The sequence below is a fragment of the Pinus tabuliformis genome, chromosome Q (assembly GCF_031772625.1).
Source record: "Pinus tabuliformis cultivar Carrire ecotype Pingquan chromosome Q, CPIR1, whole genome shotgun sequence".
Lineage (NCBI taxonomy): Eukaryota > Viridiplantae > Streptophyta > Pinopsida > Pinales > Pinaceae > Pinus > Pinus tabuliformis.
This window is the reverse complement of record NC_142296.1, coordinates 413821756-413842405: the sequence shown is the minus strand read 5'-3', so window position 1 is coordinate 413842405 and position 20650 is coordinate 413821756.

The following is a 20650-nucleotide window of genomic DNA, read 5'->3' as shown; positions in this document are numbered from 1 at the left end:
GGGATGGTACGATCAGGGGCCTCAAAATCTCAGAGGAATGCTATCTAACACATCTCCTGTTTGTAGACGATGTCCTTATCCTCCTTGATGGCAGTATTCGGGACACATCATCTTTCAACAATATCTTAAGGCTGTTCGCACATGCCACCGGGATGGAGGTCAACAAGGATAAATCTACCATTACAATGGTGGGCACCTCTGTAAATGAATCCTTCATTGCCAAGCAAGCCTTCCCATACACCACACAGGCCTTGGACAGGGGCCTTAAATACCTTGGCTACTGGCTTAAACCCACACACCAAAAAATTGCAGACTGGGTTTGGTTAGTCTCCAAAGTGGAAAAGAAAATTACATGCTGGTATTTCAGATACCTCTCCAGGGCTGGAAGGCTTACTCTGATAAAATCTGTCTTAGAAGCCACTCCAGTTTTCTGGATGGCACTGGCTTGGATCCCTAGGAATATCTTAGTCAAGATCCAGCGCCTATGCAATCGATATCTTTGGGCAGGCAATGAGGAGAAGCGCATTTTTGCTTGGATCGGATGGCAAAAGATCGCACTGCCCAAGAAATGGGGGGGATGGGGCTTAAAGGATCTTGCATCATTCGCAAAGGCTCTGGCAGCCAAAATGGGCTGGGCACTGCTGACATCTCACAGTTTATGGACAGACATCGCCTACCACAAGTACATCTGGCCCCTCAACACCATCGAGTGGGCCAGGCTCCCAAATTGGAACAGAGCTGGCATCTCATCTATTTGGAAAGCTCTACTGCACTCGCTCCCTCTCATCAGGAACAATATTGTTTGGCGAATCAGGAATGGACACAGTGCCCGTCTTGGTATTGATCCATGGAGCGGGTGCGGAGGTAGACATAGGCTTCCTCAAGAACTGGTCACATACCTCAACCACCGAGGTATCAAGGCCATCGCTCAGATTGTCGACCAGGAGAACTCTGATATCTTCCACCAGGCCTGGATTACGGCTGCCCAACTTAACCTCCCACAAAGATGGCATATAACCTGGAGGGAATACTGTTCTGCGCTCACCGAATCTCACATCAGAATTGTTGAAGGACCAGATGAGCTCATCTGGCAGCAGGCAGAAAGTGGAAGATACACTCCGAAAGAAGGATATAAACAGATCATCATTGACAGGAAACCGGAGGTTTTAGATAGATGGTGGCACCATATCTGGAAGCTATCAGCGTCGCCCAGATCCAAGCTGTTCACATGGTGTGTCCTCCGGAACAGACTTCCCACTGGTGAGAATCTAATGCGCAGGAGCATACACGGGCCCTCGCGATGTGTGTTATGCAAATCCGAATCCGAATCAACCGAACACCTGTTTATGCGATGCCCCATCACACAGCAAACATGGCAGAACATTAAACCTTTCGTGCATTACTTGGGAGACTGGAACGGTGCTGATCTTATTAACACCTGGATCGATTGGGGTAATATAAACGTGGGCACAAAGGCTGTAAATCTCCCTATCATTGTAAACTGGATAATCTGGAAATCCAGGAATAGAATGATATTTGAAGACCGGGAGGCACACTGGCCTCTCATAGAAGCTGGTATCATTACTGCTTTCAATGAACTCCCGGATCCTCCGGCCCCAAAACTCCGCAGGCAGACACCTCCTCCCGTTATACACCAGGGTACCCCGTGGGCATTCTTTGATGGAGCAGCTAACACACAAAGCTGCGGTGGAGGCATCATCTTTCACATTTCCGCGAGCCATTTTTATCACATCAAATTAGGACTAGGAGAGGGCACCAACAACTTCGCCGAGCTCATCACACTCCGGCATTTGCTTCACTTTGCTTTGAGCCATCACTGCAACAGCATCAACATTTATGGAGATTCACAGATTGTAACAAATTGGATCAATAGAATTTCTAGCTGTCACTCGCACACACTAAATGTCATACTTGATGAGGTTTATATGTTACAAGAAGCATTTAACCAAATCAATGTATCTCATATTTACAGGGAACATAACCAGGATGCTGACAGACTATCCAAGGAGGCCGCGCTGATGGAAAATGGTTTATGGGAGATCACAGAATTTTTGGAACAGCAGGAGCGGAAATATTACCACCGTCCATATATAGACCCGACTTATCCTACAGCGGGTCCAAATATCACATAATTTTTGCAGTTATTAACAGCAGATATTTATCAATTGAAAACAACATGACGCAATTTTATAACAGAAGGATGCAAATGGCATCAATTTTCACAGCATATAGAGGAATGTAATAGGAAAATACAGCTGAGATATGCAATTTTGAGAATGTACAGCAATACAGAAAACAACAGACATGATTCACAGCTCTTATATATGTAATCTTTCTTATATTAATGAAATATTACGGATTTTTCCAGTGGAAAAAAAAAAATGTGGAAACTAGACTACTAGTAAAAAAAAAATTACTCACAATTTTTTCGTAAAAGGATATTTTCTATATGGAAATTAGATTTCATGAGCGAAAACCAAAACAAATTGCCATTCTATTTTTATAGAAACACTATCTAATAACACAAATTTAGGGTTTATGTTAATATTTCATTTTCACTAACCTTCCTTAAATTCCAAATTAATCATGTTCAAAATGATAAAATGACCCACCAATGAGAATTAAATAGTTGAAATACTTTTCTTTAGGACATTCTTTACACTTGGATAACCAAATATGTTTACCAAGAGTTACTGCCCACCATAACTTATGCAATTCACTCCATAAATTTATATAGAAGTTTACTGAGGTTATTTCCCACCAAAATTACACTTAGATAGCTAATTATGTTTACCAAGAGTTACTGCCCACCATAAATTATGCAATTAACTACATAAATTTACATAGGAGTTTACCGAGGTTAGTGCCCACCAAAATTTATGCAAATTGTGGCAGAACCTTTAGAAAGAAGAATTATTGGCTTAGTAAACAAGGGCAACCTATCTATGTATACAAGAAGGTTGTAATTTCCTATAGAGTTAAGTCCCTTTAATAAAATCCAGATTATTTCTTAAAAATTGAGATTAACATTAATACAAAGATATATTATTTTGCAGAAAATATATTTTCTTACAACCATATTAATTCATATAATGACAAGATTTAGTAAAAATTTTGACCTTTTAAGTTGCATTAAAACAAGTTGTTTATTTATTAATAATATTCAATAATATAAATAAACTTAAGTGAAATATTAACAAGTTGCTCACATTATGCTTGATACCATGCATAATTCTTAACTTTTTTTTTTATGCAACTTCTTGAAAAAAAGATTGAGACACAATAGAGTTATATTAAATGTAGTCATAATATTAATATGAATAAGGTTACAAAATGGAAATCCAACATATTCAGATCAAAGTGTCAAAGGTGAACACCAATTGATTAGCACATTAGAACCTCCTTTAAGACAACATATAATATTGAAATATTAAAACATGTAGCACTAACCATTCTATATATATCATTGGGATAGTAAATACCTAACAATAATGTCAGTGTTGAGTTGATTGAGGCCATTAGACACCTACTTTGAAAACACAAGGATAATATATATATATATATATGACCATTAGCATTATTGATGGAATTTCAAGAGGACACCTAGTTATAATAATGTGATTAAAAATGGTAAGTTAATGTTTATGTGAATGCTCAAAATATATAAGATGGATTTAGGATGATCTTTTACGGATACCTAAAGATATTTGAGGGTGACTAGCAGTGCGTCATAGCACTTGCTTAGATAGCAATGGAAGAGGATTTAGTAGATCCATGTTATCTTTTCAGTCTTAGAAATACTCGTTTACAACCATAAAAAAAAAAGAGGAAAAATTAAGCCTATCATTATGCAAAACATGTGTGAACCACGAGGGCTTCACTTGGGGAGCAATACCATACCATGTGGGTTCATATTAGGGGATATTTATTGAAGAAAAAATGACATAATATGTTGGGGTATATATGGGGGGGGAGGGTTTTTATATTAGTAGGTATAAAAAATGGAGTCCAAAGTTAATGAAAAATATAAACGGGTATAAAAAATCTTAACAAAAACATGGATACCTACAATATCTAATGAAAGTAGGGGTTTCTAAATTGGGAAGGTGTACTGGTTTTATATTGGTAGGGCGTTAAATGATGTGACTTTTAGAGGTATTTTCCAATATGTAGTCAAATTAAGGGCATTTTTTAATATGCCATGAATGCACGTGATATGTCAGAGGTTCATTGAGTGAAGCCCCTGTCGTGTGAACTGAGTAAGAATTAACAAGGCCCTAAGTTGTGCTAATAAATCTTGTGTATCATACAGATATTTGAACAATTAAAAATGGTGAGTATGCGAAGAAATCAAGGTCAGGGAGGGTCATCACAAGGACCTCCTACAATTAACCCATTACCATCATTGGAGTTGGCTATCATCTTGCATTCCCTAGAAGCAATTAATGAGACTTTGAGAGGGCACCAAACAATTGAAGTGGAAGTAGAACACCCTCCATTAGGGTTGGGAAATATTGAGGGATCAAGAAACTCTGATAGATGACCTCCAATCGAGGACATTACTAGGGAGCTCCAAAATATTAAGCTCCCAGAGTTTGCTGGAGGTCGTTCCAGCGAACGTGCAAAAGCCTAGTTAGAAGGAATGAGAAGTTGCTTCACACTAAGAGATTATACCTCCAATTCAAAAGTTGAAATAACTATATTCCAACTCAGAGATAGTGCTCTGAATTGGTGGGGTAACTTAGAGTGTCAAATACACCTCACTTCAGACACATTTACTTGGGAGTTATTTGAGGAGAGATTCAGGAAAAAGTACCTACCAACATATTATGAAGAACAATAGGTAGGAGCCTTCCATGCTTTGGTACAGGGAAATCATACGATAGAAGAATATGAGATTAGATTCATGGAATTGATCAAGTATGTCTCCTACATGGATACTAATCAACGCCAAGCAGATCATTTCATTTATGGATTGAACCCTAAGATTAGGGCAATGGTGCAGATGTGGAAACCATCCTCAGTTGCAGAAGTTGTGGAACATGCTCGTTATGTTGAAGAGCACTTAGACTTAAAGGGTGGAAACAAAACCATTTTTCCACAACAACCAAGGTTTATGGGGAAGGCCCCTCGTACCCTCCCCAGGGGAGGAATTTTGAGGTCACCGACATATGGAAACATGGTTGTACCCAGAGCACCGACATTGGGGATTTCAATGGTTACTAGTGCAGCTTCACCCGCATCTTCAAGGACTCGTGCAAATCAAGGTCATACATGAGGAGCAACAAGTAGGGGCAAGGGTCCCAAGGGAAGGAACTATTTCCAAAGAACTCCACAACATTATGTTCAAAGTCTACCATGCATCACTTGTTGGGGATGTAAGGGACCTCATTACCAGCGTGACTGTCCTAAGTTACAAACTGGTAACAACCATGGAGAAGGAAAGGCACCAATGGGTGGAGCATGTAGCCACCATCGAATCTATGCAGCAGTTGATAACCAACAAGTTGAACACCAATATTCCATGGTAGAAACCTCAGGTATGATAAACAAAGTAAAAGTTAAAATTTTGTTTGATTTTGGTGCTACAGATAGTTTCATTTCACCAATTGCATTAGAAAAATGTGGGTTGGTAGCCTATGAGCACGATGACTTTAAGAAAGTTGAGATGGCATCTGGGATAAAACAAGTAGTAGGACCTAGTGTTAACCAATGTCAGGTAAACCTCGGGGTGTGTATAAAAGCATACGTCACGACATTGGGGACATACAATGTAATTATTGGAATGGACTAGCTAGAAGTTCATCGAGCTTTGGTAGACTATTTCAAGAAGAAGGTGATTTGTTTAGATGATGAAGGTAGGTCAATTAAGATTTGTGGAATCAAGAGAGGAGTGTTCCTATGATTCATATCCATGATAAAGGTAAAACGTTGTCTCTGACAGGGTTGCAAAATATATGTGGTCGAGGTTGTAAGTGACCAGAAAGGACCCTCCCTAGATCAACACCCAATTTTGTCATAATTCAAGGATGTTTTCCCTAACGAATTACCTGGATTAACTCCTGTAAGGGAGATTAATTTCAAAATCGACCTAAAACCTGGTGCAAAACCAATATCTAAGACACCCTATAGGATGACAACTCCAAAACTTTGTGAGTTGCATATGTAGTTAAAAGAGCTTTTAGACTTGGGATTTATGAAACCTAGTATTTCACCTTGGGGTTCACCAATTATTTTCGTCAAGAAGAAGGATGGTTTCTTAAGACTATGCATAGATTATAGGGACTTGAATAGAGCCACAATAAAGAATAGGTACCCGATACCTAGAATAGATGACCTATTTGATCAAATGAAGGGAGAAACGGTTTTCTCAAAGATTGATCTATGACCTGGATACCACCAATTGAGGATTAAGGAAGGTGACATCTCAAAAATGCATTTCGAACATAGTTTGGGCACTACGAATTTGTAGTTGTTCCATTTGGTTTGATCAATGCACCAGTAGTATTCATGAGCCTCATGAATGGTGTGTTTAGGAAGTATTTTGACCAATTTGTGCAAGTCTTCCTGGAAGACATTCTTGTGTATTCCAAGAATGAAAAGGAGCATGAAAAGCACCTAAGTGTTGTAATGACTTGCTTAAGGGGAAATCAATTGTATGGAAAATTGACAAAACGTTCCTTCTTTCAGAAGAAAGTTCATTATCTTGAGCATATCATTTCAGGAGAGGGGATTTTAGTTGACCCAGAAAAGGCAAAGGCCATAATGGATTGGGCAGTACCAAAAAATGCTCATGAGGTGCATAGTTTTATGGGGCTAGCAGTTTATTATCACGGGTTTGTGGAAGGATTTTCAAGGATTGCAAAATCCATCACCACACTACAACGAAAACGGTTCAGGTATGAATGGACATATGAATGTGACACTGATTTCACCTAACTAAAGAGGTTACTAACTAGTGCACTAATCCTTTGAGTACTGAACATGGGAAAAGACTTCACTGTCTACACCGATGCTTCGAAGCAAGGATTGGGAGAAGTATTGATGCAAGAAGGCGGCCTAATAGCTTACACATATAGAAAATTGAAGAAACATGAAGAGTTGTATGCTACACGTGACTTAGAGTTATCAGCAGTGATGTTAGCTATGAAACTGTGGAGACACTACCTTGTTGGGAGAAGATTTGAGTTAAGAACAAATCATCAAATCTTCAAGCACCTCTTCACTCAAAGGGATTTGGATGCTAGACAAAGGTGGTGGAGCGAATTAATGAGTGAGTATGATTTTGAGATCTCATACATTAAGGGAAAAGAGAATGTGGTGGCCGATGCACTAAGTAGGAGGCCATGAACCTTCTCCCTAGTATCCTTGAGGGTCAATTTGAGGGAACATGTGTTGGAGAAACTCTTTGAAGATACTTGGTATATAAAGGTTATATCAACACTCCAGAGTGGGAAGCAGATAAAACCAAAGTTTGAGGGATATGTCCTTGAACTAGATGGATTATTGAGATTTCAAGGGAGAATGCACATACCTAAGGAAGGGGGTATAAGAAGGACCATCCTCGAAGAGTCACATAGAGCACTCTATTGTGCACATCCTAGAGTGAAGAAGATGTATGCGGACATGAAGAAACTCTTCTTTTGGGCAGGCATGAAGCACGACATAGTCCAATTTGTCGCCAAATGTCTTGAATGTCAACGAGTGAAGGCTAATCATCGCCATCCAACAGGACTCCTACAACCACATGACATCCCTATGTCTAAATGGGAGGTCATTTCTATGGATTTTGTTGTGGGTTTTCCACTCACGTCACAAAGGCACAATGCTATATTGGTTGTAGTTGATAAATTGACCAAAATTTCCCATTTCATCCCAGTAAGAGACACTTACGATGTTATTGATGTGGCACGAGTTTTTATAAGTGAAGTTATTCGACTACATGGGTTACCCACAAAGATCATTTCTGATAGAGACTCTCGATTTACATCTAGGTTTTGGACAAGTTTGCAGTCAGCACTAGGGACTCAGTTGAACCTGAGCACTGCATATCATCCAGAAACAGATGGGAAGACTAAAAGAGTAAATTAGGTTATGGAAGACATGCTTAGAATGTACGTCATGGATAATCAGACTCAGTGGGAAATGTACTTACCATTGGTAGATTTTGCCTATAATAAGAGTTACCACAATTCAATCGGCATACCTCCTTATCTAGCTCTATATGGGAGGCCATGTAGGACACCATTGAGTTAGGAAAAGTTGGAGGACCGAGTAATAGTTGGGCCAGAATTAGTTCAAGAAATGGAGGAATAGGTAAGATAGATTTGACAAAGGTTAAAGGAAGCACAAGATAGCCAAAAGAGTTATGTTGATTCACATAGGACTTATCAACGTTATGAAGTAGGAGACCAGGTTTTTATTTGTGTCCGAACCAACAAAAGCACCATTCTGTTTGGGAAAGGGACGACGTTGTCACCTCGTTTTGTAGGACCTTTTAGAATCAAGGAGAAGATTGGACCCGTTGCTTATCGTCATGTATCTATTTTACAACATTATGTTTCTGATGATTCTCATAAACTGGATTGGAGGGAATTGCAGGTCTCAAACATGGGAACCATAATGGTTGAACCATTACACATATTGGACCGTAGGGTTTGACAGCTTAGACGTCACATGGTGGACAAGGTTAAAGTCTAGTGGGGCAAGTATAGCCCAAGATCTGCTAAGTGGGAGGATGCAGAGACTATACGTCGTGACTACCCCTCACTTTTTTAGCATCTGTGATGCTCATTTTGACATAGATAGCTACCTATGCTAAGGCTCTATTTGCAATTCCATGTTAATTATTTATGAACGGCATGTAAGATTGATGCATTTACTTGGATATGTGAAACTACTTATATAAATCATTAGATGGATTAGGTATTGATGATTGAAATGTTTGACATATGACCTAAAGTACAACTTATTAGGTTATGATTTATCTAGTGCATGACTTATCAGAGTTATTGTTGTTTCATGTATGGCTTAAGTGGATATGATTTATTTAATGAATGACTTAGTGAAATTATGATTTATCTAATGTAAGATTTATTTCTATTATGAACTAGAAAATTGACACGTGGATACTAGACTTAATAACATGATGTTTAAGATCACTTATTTATATAAATTTTGTTGTTATATACTTGCATGAATGAGAACTAACCTGTAGATTGAAAAGAACTATATAATAACCAAGATATACTCTTCCATTGGGGAAGGTCAAGACATCTAATAAAGAAATGTATGATGTACATTTTTCTATTAAATTTTGTATATACATGATATGCACTCTTATGACATGGGGAAAATGTAAATGGTAGGTGAGAAGATTACCTGACTAGATCATTTGATGACAAGTATCCAACTAGCGCTGTAATGTGTTCCATATTAGAGTGTTGACCCTAGTTGTGAGGAGGGGTGGAGGTATTTCCCACCATGTAACCTCCAAACCTAGAATCGTAGGAGGGTAGTGATGAACACACTCCCCTAGACGTGTGACGATAATTGCCAATTTCATGTTGGGGAAGTTAGGTGTAATATTCCTAATTAGCCATGGCTAATTGGAATATTCGATTTTTGTCCAAATTTTGCCTTCTATAGTTATTTGTAAGTAAAAAGTGAGGAAGGGCGACATAACTCACTTTTAGAATAAAAAAGTCACTTCCTAGTAGCACAATGTTGTGACTTAAAGGGGAGCCAAGGGGACCAAAGGGGGACGCAGAAATGAAGCCCACGCAAATACATGGGGGGACTGCGCAGGCGGGAAGACACACATGGCAAGAGGGGAATCACACAGGAGGAGGTGAGCCTTGGGATGGAGAGAGGAAAAGGTTATAAATGAGATAGGAGCCCCCTCATTTTGATCATTCTATTATGAGCATTTTTGATAGTCATTTTGACTTGGAGCACGCTGGCTGTTTAGCTAGTCTGCAGCACTGTTTAGCGCATTGAGTGTCTCCGTTCGGAGATCTCGCCCTTAGCCCAGGGGGACTTTGAGTGCCTGCTTGGGCAAGGTGTTCACATTCGCATTTCAGCAGTAGTTTCATCAGCCTTTTCATAGCAGTAGTGGTAGAATTTTTGAGGAATGCGCAACACTAGGAGAGGGACGCAATTCTGAAGGATTGCGCAGTACTGTGAGAGGGACGCAATTCTGGGTTGAGGGTTTGCAGGAGGTTTGGTGCTGAGAGATAGAGCAGGGGATCAGCCCTTGCATATTGAGGAGTTTTGGCTGGGGTTTCAGGTAGGTTTCTAGAGTATCCCATTGAGTGGCAGCGCAGAGCAGTGAGGAACTGCGCAGAACCCCAAGGGGGTGATTTTCGGGGGTCGACCATTCCACGAGAGCTTTCTGGGTTTTTCTAGGTTTCTTGAGTAGAGTCTGATTCCAGAGTTTCAGCCTTTTCTGAGGAGGGGAGCAGCCCCAAATCCTCACTTGATTCCTAGCAGCAGCAGTAGTATAGCAGTTTCCCAGCAGCTTAGACGCAGATCAGAGAGGGGCCATTCCTTCACTATTCTGAGTGTGTTTCTTCACTTGCCTAGTGCAAGTAGAGGTGCCATCTTCCTGATCACCTCCTTTACTCATTTTATTACTCAGTATAATAAAATGGCTTAGCATTCTCTCTGCATTTCTTGTGTATCTGCTTATGGTTTATTTGATATATATCTTATCACTGTTATTTGTATCTCTTGAGCATTTTTTGCTATTATACCACTTGTGTGTGTTTCTATTATACTCTTAGAAATAGTCTGGAAAGGGCCAGGTAGCCTCTGAATCTCGTCCTCTTTTTAGAGGTGACATATCTGGTAAATGCCCTCCCACTCCATCTCTGGTTGGAGTTTTCTTGTTTTTGAGGTATATTCCTGATAAGGGATACTACAATGGTATCAGAGCATAGATCTGGCTGAGCCTGTGGAGCTAGTAATCTATGACACCGAGGAAAAAACCCTATATCTGTTACAGAGGTCAGAGATATAGAGACTTTGGGCGTAGGTTGGAGAAAACTTACGGAGAGGGAGACTGAGTTTTGGTAGTAGACACAGAACAGGAGGAGCCCATAGTGAATGCAAAGAAGAGGGAGCCTGTGGTGGACGCAGAGCAGGAGGCTCCAATGGCAAATGATGACGTGAAGAGATTTGCAGATATGTTCCTCAAATTAGTGCAGGATCTGTCGAGACACATTGAGGTGATGGGGCAAAGATTCATGGTAGTAGAGGCCAGATAGCGTGAGAGCCCATGGGTTTTCTAGGTTGGTGAGGGATCGGGCACATCCCACCATTTTCCAGAGCAACGTGATACTGCACAGCACGTGGCCTCACATGCCCTACACGCTCTACCATGCCCACTTTCTTGGGAGCAGACACAGGGACCATAGCCCAGCAGGAGGCAGAGCCCAGACATATGGGTGATTATTTTGCAGAGTACCAGGCCTATGGGCAGGAGTTCAGGGATGCCCTCTCATTCAGAGATTTTGTTCAGCTCCAGTGGGATAGTAGACCCCGCGACCATCACAAAGGGTACCGGCATTACCATGATGGTGACACCCACCGTGCAGCAAGTAGATTCCACTTGCCTATGTTTGATGGTTCATCAAATAGTTCAGCAAAGTCTTGGGTGGAGAAGCTGGACATTTATTTCCAGCTTAACTAGATGTCGGAGACAGAGGCCATCAAGGTGGCAACATTGCATTTGGATGGTGAGGCCCAGGATTGGTGGTTTCATGGGATGGTTACACTTAGGCATTCTACAGTGATGACCTATGTTGAGTTTACCAGGAGATTGATGGAGCGATTTGACTGGAGGGATCCAGCGCAGCATTTTGTTGAGCTGACGAGGCTCAAACAGATAGGGAGCCCAAAAACTTACATTGCAGATTTCTTGAGGGTCTCCATGATGGTGCTAGACCTATCCACGGTGTGGAGGGTCTATATGTATGTTTAGGGGTTAGAAGAGCCACTTCGAGGTCTAGTCTGATGCACTAGACCAGCCACACTCCAGGATGCTATCAATAGGACCCGGGACTTACAGGATGTCTTACCCAAGACCCGGACACCTTACTCCCAGAGACAAACTTTCCAGTCTAAGGGGAAGGACGTGCGGATTCCACCACCAAAGGGGAATCCAGGACAAGTACAACTTGATGATGATGCCAGGAGGGAGCTGAAGAAGAAGTGGTTGTGCTTCACATGTCAGGAGTCGTGGGCACCGGGACATAGATGTGCTACTGGAAAAGCACATTTTATTGAGGTCTTCTCTGAGAGCAGTGGAGAAGAGGATGACGAGGATGATGGGGAGGCCGGAGATAGCCATGCCATGTAAGGACCTTTACCACCTTCACTCCCAGTAGCAGGAGGTGCATCTTTTGCACCCACCAAAGGGGCCCTTGCAGCATTGCGAGGAGTTCCCAAGTATCTAACGCTACGCATACGAGGGACAGTACATGGCCAGCGGGTATCAGTTCTGGTTGACAGTGGGGCAACCCACAACTTCATCGATGCAAAGATGGTTGAGTGGAGAGGTATACAGACAGAGAGCTTCGATGGGTTTTCATTCTTGGTCCCAGGAGATCAGACCATGACGTGTGCTCGTTATGTTCCAAAGCTTTTAGTGACGATGGGCACCTACACATTGACTGACCACTTTTTCGTGGTCGATATTCTGGACACCAACATGTTATTAGGTGTTCAGTGGCTTATCACTCTATGGAAGTTCAAGACGGATTGGAAGACCCTAGAGATGGAGTGGGATGATGAGAAGACAGGGAGGCATGAGAAGATAAGGGGACAACACACATATCTGCCTCAGAATATTTCGGCTCACCAGATGGAGGAAGTCTTTTGGAAGGGAGACATAGAGTGGGCATTGGAGCTGCATGCATCAGAGGCAGGGACTATAGGGCAGTTGGTACATCCAGAGATATAGTCCATCTTTGATCAGTATGCCATAGTGTTTGGGGAGATTCCACCAGGACAGCCACTGGATCAGGGGTTTGAGCACACCAATGGGCTAGAGCAGGGCATACAAGCAATGATCACCACCCCCTCTAGGCACCCCAAGGCCTATCGGGATGATATTGAGAGGGTTATCCAAGAGTTGCTGGCCCTTGGGCACATTCGACCGAGCACGAGTCCCTTTGCTTCTTCTGTGGTGTTGGTGAAGAAGAAGGACAGTACACTGATGCTGTGCATTGACTACAGGGCCTTGAATAAGAAGAATCTGAAGAACAGGTACCCCATACCCAGGATCGATGAGTTGATGGATGAGTTAAGAGGGGCACGTTTCTTCTCAAAGATTGATTTGAGATCGGGGTACCATCATATTTGTGTGAGGGAGTAGGACATTCCCAAGACCGCCTTCAGGTGCCACTATGGGCACTTTGAGTTCTTAGTGATGACTTTTGGGCTCACAAACACCCCAGCTACATTTCAGTCCTACATGAATCACATCTTCCGTAGTCAGTTGAGGAAGTTTGTGTTGGTATTCTTCGATGATATTCTCATTGACAGCAGGACTTGGGAGGAGCATCTCCAGCACATTGAGACAGTATTGCATATCTTACAGGAGTAGCAGTTCTATGCCAAACTCTCCAAGTGTGAGTTTGGATTGACAAATATGTTGTATCTGGGACACATCATAGGGGTGGAAGGAGTGAGGGTCCACGAGGAGAAGATCAAGGCCATCAGAGAATGGCAGGAGCCGAGAAACATGACAAAACTTAGAGGATTCATTGGCATTTTTACTTACTACCGGAAGTTCGTCAAAGGTTTCTCACAGCTTGCTGCACCCTTGACAAATTTGGAGAGGAAGGGGGCATTCAGTTGGTCGGACACAGCGCAGCAAGCCTTTGACAGGTTCAAGGAGGTTATGAGTAGCTGCCGAGTGCTTTCATTTCCAGATTTTACGCAGCCATTTGTTTTGGAGTGTGATGTGTTGGGAGAGGGGATCGGTGCAGTATTGATGCAGGGATGTCACCCTTTAGCCTTTGAGAGCTGGAAGCTCCTTCTGCACAAGAGGTTGTATTCTATATATGACAAGGAGATGCTAGCCATCATGCATGCATTGGCTAAGTACCGGTAGTATTTGGTGGGAAACAGGTTCAGGGTGAGTACTGATCACAAGAGCCTCAAGTTCTTTTTGGAGTAGAAGCAGTTACAAGAGAGGCAACAGAAGTGGATCAGTAAGATCCAAGCCTATGACTTTGACATTGAGTATTTCAAGGGTAAGAACAACGTGGTAGAAGATTCCCTTTCACGTAGACTAGCCATGTTGTCTCTTATGAGCTTGGATCAGACTGGAGGGCTCGACTCTTAGTAGAGTACTCCAAGGACAGGTTTGCATGTGAGATTCTGGACGGGCAGGTTGCAGATGACAGGTATAGGGTGATCAATGAGATCATCTATTACAGGGATCAGATCTTCTTGACTGAGGGGTCTCAGCTCAAGAAGAAGATACTCCAGGCATCACATGACTCACCATTGGTAGTCCATCAGGGGTTTACCAAAACCTACAGGGCCATTAGAGAGAGGTTCTCATGGAAGGGCCTTAAGGAGGACGTACTCTAGCATATCAGGGAGTGCGATGTTTGCCAGAGGAACAAGGGGGAGATGAGCCATCCCACGGGATTATTGCCACCTCTTCTCATTCCAGAGGGGAAATGGGAGAGTATTTCGATGGACTTCATCACAGGGTTGCCCATGGTACAGGGCAAGGATTGCATCTTTGTCATCGTTGATCAGACAACAAAGTACGCACATTTCTTTGCCATATCTGCACATTATACAGCAGCACAGGTGGCCGAGATGTTCTTCAGGGAGATCTTCAGGCTATATGGTCTTCCTAAGACCATCGTCAGTGATAGGGACAGCCGTTTTATGGGCGAGTTTCGATAGGAGCTTTTCCGATTGGTGGGGACAGAGTTGACACCAAGTACCAGTTATCACCCATAGATGGATGGGCAGACAGAGATAGTTAACAAGTGGCTAGAGGGCTACTTGCGTAACTATGTCAGCGGGCAGCAGTGAACATGGCTGAAGTGGCTGCATCTGGGGGAGTACTGCTACAATACTTCACATCACATGTCCATTGGTATGTCACCATTCTATGCCTTGTATGGGTATCATCCTTTATCTTTAGTTGATGTGATGTTTGGTGATAGTAGGGCTCCTACAGCCAAGATTTGGATCCAAGAGAGTCAGGATATCCTCCGAGCTCTCAAGGATAACATGGCTACAGCGTAGAATCAGCAGAAGATGTATGCCGACAAGAGTTAGGTGGAGAGACAGTTCGAGGTAGGGGACATGGTCTACCTATGATTATAGCCATACCGATAGTCGTCACTAAAGAAGAAGGCATCTGAGAAGCTCAAGCCCCACTTTTATGGGCAATACAAGGTGATACGCAGGATTGGGTAGGTTGCATATGAGTTGGAGCTGCCCTAAGGCAGCAAGATTCATAACATATTTCATGTATCATTCCTGAAAAATGCATTGGGGTAGCAGGTGATGGTGACAGATGAGCTACCACCCATGGATGACGAGGAGCATTTGGTATTGCAGCCAAAGGCTATCATTGATACCAGGGAAAGGCAGCTGCAAAGTAGGACAGTTCGGGAGTTCTCGGTAAGATGGAAGAATTTGCCGGATGGGGATGCCACTTGGGAGAGTGAGAAGATCTTACAGCGTCCATCACTTTAGTTTCTTTAGGACAAGCAACATTTTTCCAGGGGAGACTGTAATATTCCTAATTAGCCATGGCTAATTGGAATATCTAATTTTTGTCCAAATTTTGCCTTCTATGGTTATTTGTAAATAAAAAGTGAGGAAGGGGGACATAACTCACTTTTAGAATAAAAAGTCACTTCCTAGTATCACAACATTGTGACTTAAAGGGGAGCCAAGGGGGCCAAAGGGGGACGCAAAAATGAAGCCCATGCAGATACATGGAGGGACTGTGCAGGAGGGAAGACACACGTGGCAAGAGGGGAATCACGCAGGAGGAGGTGAGCCTTGGGATGGAGAGAGGAAAATGTTATAAATGAGATAGGAGCCCCCTCATTTTGATCATTCTGTTATGAGAATTTGTGATAGTCATTTCGACTTGGAGTACGCTGGCTCTTTAGCTAGTCTGCAGCAATGTTTAGTGCATTGAGTGTCTCCGTTCGGAGATCTCACCCTTAGCCCTGGGGGACTTCGAGTACCTACTCGGGCAAGGTGTTCCCATTGGCATTTCAAAAGTAGTTTCATCAGCCTTTTTGCAGCAGTAGTGGTAGCGTTTTGGAGGACTACACAGCACTAGGAGAGGGATGCAGTTCTGAAGGATTGCGCAGTACTGTGAGAGGGACGCAGTTCTAGGTTGAGGGTTTACAGGAGGTTTGGTGCTGAGAGATAGAGCAAGGGATCAACCCTTTCATATTGAGGATTTTTGGCTTGGTTTCAGGCAGGTTTCTAGAGTATCCCATTCAGTGGCAGCGCAGAGCAGTGAGGGACTGGGCAGAACCCCAAGGGGGTGATTTTCGAGGGTCAGCCATTCCACGAGAGCTTTCTAGGTTTTTTTGGGTTTCTTGAGTAGAGTCCAATTCCAAAGTTCCAACCTTTTCTAAGGAGGGGAGTAGCCCCAAATCCTCACTTTATTCCTAGTAGCAGCAGTAGTATAGCAGTTTCCCAACAGCTTGGACGCAGATCAGGGAGGGGCCATTCCTTCACTATTATGAGTGTGTTTCTTCACTTGCCTAGTGCAAGTAGAGGTGCCATCTTCCAGATCACCTCCTATACTCATTTTATTACTCAGTATAATAAAATGGCTTAGCATTCTCTCTGCATTTCTTGTGTATCTGCTTATGGTTTATTTGATATATATCTTATCACTGTTATTTGTATCTCTTGAGCATTTTTAGTTATTATACCACTTGTGTGTGTTTCTATTATACTCGTAGACAGAGTCTGGAAAGGGCCAGGTAGCCTCTGGATCTCATCCTCTTTTTAGAGGCGACATATCTGGTAAATGCCATCCCAGTCCATCTCTGGTTGGAGTTTGCTTGTGTCTGAGGTATATTCCTGATAAGGGATATTACAATAGGTCAATATAGTCGACACTTCTACCATATTGGTTTTATCAGTGGTTAGATTGGTATAGCTGATGCCATAGTATATGTCAGTAGAGGATGGATAGGGTGGGAGTGGAAGCAGGTTAGGAAGGATAAGTGGATATAAATTAGTTGGAGACTCTTGATGGGAAGTGGTATCATTGTTTGACTTACTTAATTTTACTACTATAACTCTCTCTCTATTTTTGTTATGCCTTATTGTCCAACTTCTTTCGAACTCCTTGTATCTTTTTCACTCTAACTTTGGGATGAAGTTTTCTGAAGGAGGGGTGTATGTAATGCCCTACTTGATATTATCATGCTAATTTTTATTAGTGTTTAATTAACCTAAAAATATTGACTTATAATTATCAAGAAATATTGGTATATACCTACATTTGTAAAATTGTAATTCTATTTTACTAATATGACTTTTATTATTGTTATTATTCGATCCCCAACTTGACATCTTCTCAAATTTACTTTTGGATAGGATATGGTCTCCTCCAATTTATTTCCAAATTTAATATCCATATCCCAAGATGTCTTTTCAAATCTAGTTTTGAGAAGATATGGTCTTCTCCAATTAATTTCCAAATTAAATATCCATATCCCAATGTGTCTTGTCAAAATCCACTTAGGAGAAGATGTGGTCTTCTCCAATTTAATTCTAAATTAAATATTCATAGTTTATTCCCAAAATGTCTTTTCAAATCTACTTTGAATAAGATATGATAAGAAAAGTCAAGGATACTCAATGAAATGATGAGGGGGTAATCATGACATTAATGATAGGTGGATGTGGTGGATGGGAAGAAGAGACATAAAAGGGGAAGGATGATGAGAGGAGAGGGGGGTTCCTTGAGTTTTGGTTTTGGAGGATTTTTTTTTGGGGGAGGAAAGGGGAGAAAGAGAAGGGAGAGAATGGAGAGATAAATGAGGGAAAACAAACTTGGATCTGAAGAGTGTTTGTTTAACTTGGACACACTACATCTTGTTGGACTTGGGCACGGAGGGCTAGGAAACCTATGGAGGTTCCCTAGGTGAGGAAATCATTCCTAGTTGGATGGGAGGTAAATTCAGTTGGGTAGTTGAGAGGAGCATCCCAACATAGTCAAGAGCATCTTAACCAAGCTATTGGAACAAGTATTCTTTCATTCATTGATTACTTATGTAAATGGTTGAAATGAGATTTTTACTTGTTTAATATGTTGTAAATAAATTTTAATTGTATATTATCATCAAATAAATGTTGATTTATAAATAAGTTATTTTCTTTCTTGTTGTGTTTAAATTAAATAAATTTAGTTTTTAGTTAGAGGACCCTAGGATGGATCTTCACAAAATACAAATGACATGATATGTTGATTTAAATGTTTATTTTTAAATAATGAAAGAAGAAATTATTTTTGGTATGTTAATTCTTTTAGAAATATGTTAAAGGATGATATGTGAGGTTAACTCTTAACTTTCAGTGTTGAAGTGTTGAGATAAATAGTGATAGAATTAATAGGGCGTTGCTAAGGGGCTCAAGAGGTGAAGGAAAATAGGAGTGAATCTCTGAGGGTGCTAAGAGAGAAATTGATCCAAGGTTTGGGGAAATGTGGAGGCTCAATGGACATAAATGTTGCAGTATTAGAAAATGAAATTGTTGTTACTTATATTTGTTTGTTGCAGGTAAAGAAAATCAGGTGATAGGACAAAGGCCTTGTGGTCAGTGAAAGAAGCAAGAGGATTAATTAATAGGGTGTTGCTAAGGGGTTTAGGAGGTGAAGACAGATAGGAGTGGATCTCTGGGGGTGCTAAGAGATAAATTGATTCAAGGTTTGGTGAAAAGTGGAGGCTCAATGGACATAAATGTTGGTGTATTAGAAAATGAAATTGTTGTTGCTTATATGTGTTTGTTGTTGGTAAAGAAAATAAGGTGATAGGACAAAGGTGGACAAAGCGCCTTCTAGTCATTGAAAGAAGTAAGAGGATTTTCTAAGTGGAGACTACATAGATGAAATAAATGAAACATAAAACAATTACTCAAATAATTTCCCTAAATCAAGATTGAAAGAAGCAAGAGGATTTTCTGAGTGGATACTACACAGATGAAATAAATGCAACATAAAAAAATTGCTCAAATAATTTCCCTAAATCAAGATTGTACCAAGCAACTGTACATAGGGCTTACTACTATGAGAAAAGTGTGTTTTAGAAGAAGTAGACTACAAAGAAGTATATATATATATATAATACCAAGCTCAGAGATTGGTGCTTATGTTTAGGTTAAATGTGTAGGCTTGTAGAATATAAATACTTTGTTTGTTAGGTTAAATGTGTAGGCTTGTAGAAAATAAATACTTTGTTTATAATCCAAGCATAAATAGTCCTGAACAAAAGAGGGTTAGTGCTAAGAAGACCAAAAGCTAAAAAAATTCTAACCTTTAGGTGGTTGGGTTGGTGCTAAGAAGACTAGAAGCTAAAAAATGTCGAACCTATAGGGGCTTATGTTTAGTTTAAATTTGTAGGCTTGTAGAAAACAATAGTATGAGAAAAGTGTGTTTTAGATGCAATAGACTATATATATATATATATATATATATATATATATATATATATATATATATATATATATATATATATATATATATATATATATATATATATATATATATATATATAATACCAAGGTCATAGGTTGGTGCTTATGTTTAGGTTAAACTCGTGTAAGCTTGTAGAAAACGAATACTATTTTTGTTAGGTTAAATGTGTAGGCTGGTAGAAAACAAATACTTTATTTATAAAGCACTAATAGTCCTACAAAAATTAGGGTTAGTTCTAACAAGACTAGAAGCTAAAAAACATAGAACCTATAGGTTCTTATGTTTAGTTTAAATGTGTAGGCCTGTAGAAAACAAATACTTTGTTTATTAGGTTAAATGTGTAGGCTTGTAGAAAACAAATTCTTTGTTTATAATCCAAGCATAAGTAGTCCTGAACAAATGAGGATTAGTGCTAAGAAGACCATAAGCTAAAAAATGTAGAACCTATAGGTGCTTATTTTTTGTTTAAATGTGTAGGCTTGTTGAAAACACATACGTTATTTATTAGGTTAAATATCCAAGCATGAAGCTAAAAAATGTAGAACCTATAGGTGCTTATGTTTAGTTTAAATGTGTACGCTTGTTGAAAATAGATACTTTGTTTATTAGGTTAACTATCCAAGCATAAATAATCCTGAACAAATGAGGGCTAGTGCTAAGAAGACCAGGAGCTAAAAAATGTAGAACCTATAGGTGCTTATGTTTATAGTTGCTTATGTTTAGTTTAAATGTGTAGGCTTGTAGAAAGCAAGTACTTTGTTTATTAGGTTAAATGTGTAGGCTTGTAGAAAACAAATACTATGTTTATAATCCAAGCAAATGTAGAACCTATAGGTGCTTATGTTTAGTTTAAATGTGTAGGCTTGTAGAAAACAAATACTTTGTTTATTAGGTTAAATGTGTAGGCTTGTAGAA